Source organism: Microtus pennsylvanicus, chromosome 1 (genome assembly GCF_037038515.1).
Source record: "Microtus pennsylvanicus isolate mMicPen1 chromosome 1, mMicPen1.hap1, whole genome shotgun sequence".
Lineage (NCBI taxonomy): Eukaryota > Metazoa > Chordata > Mammalia > Rodentia > Cricetidae > Microtus > Microtus pennsylvanicus.
Genome location: NC_134579.1, coordinates 154,783,913 through 154,788,949, shown reverse-complemented (window position 1 = coordinate 154,788,949; position 5,037 = coordinate 154,783,913).

The window sequence follows — 5,037 nt, the reverse complement described above, 5'->3', positions numbered from 1 at the left end:
CTTTGTCCTCGTTGAAGCCTAGGCAGTGTGTGCTCTTCAGATCAGCATATTATATGGGTGCCCATTTTTTCCCACCTACTTTTATTTCTGCAGCAAAAGCAGAGGCTATTTGTGTATTCATGATCCCTTTATTTCCCAAGGGATTCCTCGTCTCTGGGGAAAATTGGACACTTTCTTCCCCTATGGCTGTGCACCTGATATGCATATGATGCAAATATAATTCAGAAGTATATATGAGGAAAATTCAGGTAGTTTCATGACATCATTTAATTTTGTGGAAATTACGGCTCCATGGGGGATGTCATTTTGAGAAAAATTTGGGGCCATGACTGCCAGAACAATATTTTTATGTTAATGCCTTTAGAAATGATGTCAGTGGCTTTTGTTAGATGATCCACATTGAGACAGGAAGGACACAAAAAGTCAAAGTTCCTAGTTGCACACTGGGAATTCTTTCACAAAATCCCTGTCAGGGAACAACAGTTCCATGGTTAGAGAAATTGAGGTTCACACAGCTCGCACAGTGGGGCTTATACTACAGGACTGACAGTAACAGAATATCTACCAAATACTATGCTTCCATTGTCTTGAGAACAAATAATCGGCTGCAATTCTAAATTTTTCTGAATCCTGCTGTTCTACAATCATCCAAACCACCATAGAATCAGTTACATTTATAGTGTTATAAAATGTTTTTGGATATTTAACAAGATCACTACAGATTCTGTGTTCTACATTTCAAACACTCAATAATATCTTTTATACTTCCTTCATACAACATATAATAAATAGAAGATAAGGCAAATATTTTTGTCTATTACATAATCTCCCTCATATCTCCCTCCATGAGTATCAGTTTTCATAGATCAATTAGTCATTTGACAATTTTTCCTGCTTTATCTTTGATTTACTACAGTTTTTGTCTCACTTTAGATTCTGTAGTCGTTGTGAATATGTCTTGTGCAAATCTGCAAAGGAAAGATACAGTGAAGTGACCATCAGTTCAAGGCATATATTATATTTTTTGCCTGAATTTAAGCAAGCTTTTTTAAAAAAATTACATATTGACCATGATAGAATTTGCTGAGGACCAACATCTGGAAACATTCCAGGTTAGTTACTCATAAATCCTTCTTATACCATTTTCCAACTCAACTGTTTCGCTTGCCTTCTAGACTGTGCATTGCCACTGTGAGGGTGCATTGATGAGTGTGAACTGATGAGTCTCTTTCAGTGGATGGATATGGACTGCAGTTAAAGCAGAACAAAAATAGGGCATGGAGGCCCAAAAATACTAGCTTATTTCCAAATTGACCAAAAGTCAGAGAGTTGAAACGTATCTCTATTCCTTCAAGGTTATTGTGTTTCTACCTCAAACAAATGTCCCATTTAGATTTAGATCAGAGAGTTCTGCATTCCCAAGGTTATTCTCAACACGCGTTGCTAATAGCCAGTCCTTGTATTTCAGGAATAGAGGTAGATATGCTTCTCCCTCAAACAAAAGTCTCAGGATCCAACTAAGGTGCCATTTCTTTTAAGGAGGTATCATTGGATTCCAACCAGGGAGTAGTTTGCCTATAGAATGTTTTGAGATAGGGTGTAAGCAAGGCCTGCTTTGCTATAGCAGCAGAATATTTAACTGTGGAAATAACCAAAGAACTTCAACTGTTCTATTCATTTTCTTGTATCATGATAATACAGTTTTATTAAATCTTACTCATAGTTTTTGGAGCCTGGAATATTTTAACCAATTGGAAATTATATGTGAGCAATTTCAGTACTTATTGGAACTCCCTCTCAGTACTATTCTGTTTTATTATTTTAAAATGCATCTTTGTATTCTTTTTTTATTGTATAAAATATACTCAAAATACACAAATCAACTGATTGAATCTGTAAAATATGATCCCACTATATACTATTGATAAAGAACTCACTCAAATATAATAATGTAAATATGATATGAACACACCATGAAAACTACTCAACAACTAAGAAAAAAATAAATTAGTGATACATATGACAACTTGGATGGATCTCAAGGACTCTTCAGTAAATCTTTTAATGTCTCAGTTGGTTTGCATATGACCATGAAGAGAAAATTGTGTGGTGGAAAGCAGATTCAAAGTTGCCAGGTGTTTGGATGCTGGGGAATAAGGGGGTAGACATGGCCACATATGAGCCATGTAGTAGATCTCTTTGCACTGCTGGATGGCCTCTGTGTCTTGATTTCAATGGTAGTCATAAAAATTTTCATGTGTGATACAATTACACAGATATATTGGTCAGTATTCTTTACAAATTTTCCTAAATCTCCACACTACTACCCTGACAAGTGGTACTTTTGTTGAGGCTGGTCCCCAACAGTTGGGCAAATCTTTCTCTGCTTGTTTGTAAGATTTACTTAGCATTTAATATGAGGTATACAGGACTGGAGTTCTCCTTTTGAACTTAGTACATTTAAAGACAGACATGTAAAAGGACATGACCTCTGATTCTGTAATGAGCTGTCCTGGGTGACTAAGATGTGACAGAGAAGGATATCACAGGAAGATTCTCTCAAAGGAACACAAAGCAAATCAACTTCCTCTTTATGTATTTATTTATTCTATATCCCAGCTACAGTTTCATCTCCCTCCCATTTTCTCAGACCTCCCCTGCCTCCCATCTGCCTATATCCACAATCTCCTCCTTCTCTGTTTCCATTCAGAAAATGTCAGCCCTCCCATGGATATCAATGTGACATAGGATTCCAATTTGTAGCAAGAATAAACACCTTGCCTTGTTAAGGATAGTCAAGGTGATATAGTATGAGGAGTATGATCTCAAAATCCTGCAAAGAAGTTTGAATAGCCCCTTTCTCAGAAAATTGAAAATTATTCTAACTTGAGAATCAGAAAAATCAGCCTTCAAGAGTTCAAATGAAATTTACATCAGTATAGGTTTGGCTGTGTACCCAGTTTTGTTTTATGTGTAATAATTACTATTGTTTTAATTAAAAGATAACCTAAGAAATTCCATCATATCACACTCACATACATGTTGTATGACCTTCCTTAGTATTTACACCTCTGAAGCGCACTTCTGCTTAACTTACTACCAATTTTCTTCAGTTCACAAAACTTTCTTCTCACTTAATGGTTGTGTGTACTTGTCCAGCTTAGCATACAAGTGTTATATTTTCTTCAAACTGGCTTTAGGGGGTATTTTAACAAAATTTTTTTTCATGCATTTACAACTCAAATAATACCTTTCCTTCTTTCTTTGAATAAACACACACACACACACACACACACACACACACACACACACTCACACACATTCTCACTGGTACATATTGAATCTGTGAAAAATCTGCATTTCTGGAGTCTGGTCAGATAATATGATGAACCCATTCCTTCTTCTTTTTTTTTATTGATAAAAGGAGAATAAAAAAAAAACAACAAATTTCCACCTCCTCCCAGCCTCCCTTTTCCCTCCCCCTCCTCCCACTATTCTCCCACTCCTCCCACTCTTCTCCTCTTCCTCCCACCCCTCTCCCCTTTTCCCCACTCCTCTCCTCCTCCCTCTCCAGTCCAAAGAGCAGTCAGGGTCCTCCCCCCTCCGTCCATATCTAGGAAGGTGAACATCCAAACTGGCTAGGCTCCCACAAAGCCAGCACATTAAGTAGGATCAAAACCCTGTGCCTTTGTCCTTGGCGTCTCATCAGCCCTCATTGTTCGCCATGTTCAGAGAGTCCAGTTTTATCCCATGCGTTCTCGGTAACAGTCCAGCTGGCCTTGGTGAGCTCCCAGTAGATCAGCTCCACTGTCTCAGTGGGTGGGTGCACCCCTCGTGGTCCTGACTTCTCTGCTCATGTTCTCCCTCCTTCTGCTCCTCATTGGGACCTTGGGAGCTCAGTCCGGTGCTCCAGTGTGGGTCTCTGTCTCTATCTCCATCCATCCCCAGATGAAGGTTCTATGAAGATATGCAAGTTATCTGTCAGTATTGCTATAGGCTAGGGTCATTTCAGGTTCCGTATCCTCAGCTGCCCAAGGAACTAACTGGGGACCTCAGCTTAGGCACCTGGGAGCCCGTCTAGGGTCAAGTCTCTTGCCCACCCTAAAGTGGCTCCCTTAACTAAGAATTGTGGTTCCGTGCTCCCCTATCCAACCTTCCTTTAACCCAATCCTCCTTTTTCCCCAAGTCCCCCCTCCTTCCCTTCTAACTTTTCTCTCCCCATCTCCCCTTACCCCCATCCCACCCCACCCCCAACATCCCAATTTTCTCCCTGGCAATTTTGTCTACTTCCCTTAGCCAAGAGGATAACTATATGCTTTTCCTTGGGTTCATCTTCTTTTTGTTTTTTTTTTTTTTTTTTTTTTTTGTTTTTTTTTTTGTTTTTTTTTTTTGTTTTTCGAGACAGGGTTTCTCTGTGGCTTTGGAGCCTGTCCTGGAACTAGCTCTTGTAGACCAGGCTGGTCTCGAACTCACAGAGATCCGCCTGCCTCTGCCTCCCGAGTGCTGGGATTAAAGGCGTGCGCCACCACCGCCCGGCGGGTTCATCTTCTTACTTAGCTTCTTTAGGTTCACCTATTGTAGACTCCGTGAGCCCTATTTATGGCTAGAAACCAATTATGAGTGAGTACATCCCATGTTCATCTTTTTGGGTCTGGGATACCTCACTCAGGATAGTGTTTTCTATTCCCATTCATTTGCATGCAAAATTCGAGAAGTCATTGCTTTTTACCGCAGCGTAGTACTCTGGTGTGTATATATTCCATACTTTCTTCATCCATTCTTCCATTGAAGGGCATCTAGGTTGTTTCCAGGTTCTGGGTATTACAAATAATACTGCTATGAACATAGTTGAACAAATGCTTTTGTCATATGATATAGCATCTCTTGGGTATATTCCCAGGAATGGTATTGCTGGGTCTAGGGGTAGGTTGATCTCGAATTTCCTGAGAAACTACCATACTGCTTACCAAAATGGTTGCACAAGATTGCATTCCCACCAGCAATGGATGAGGGTACCCCTTCCTCCACAGCCTCTCC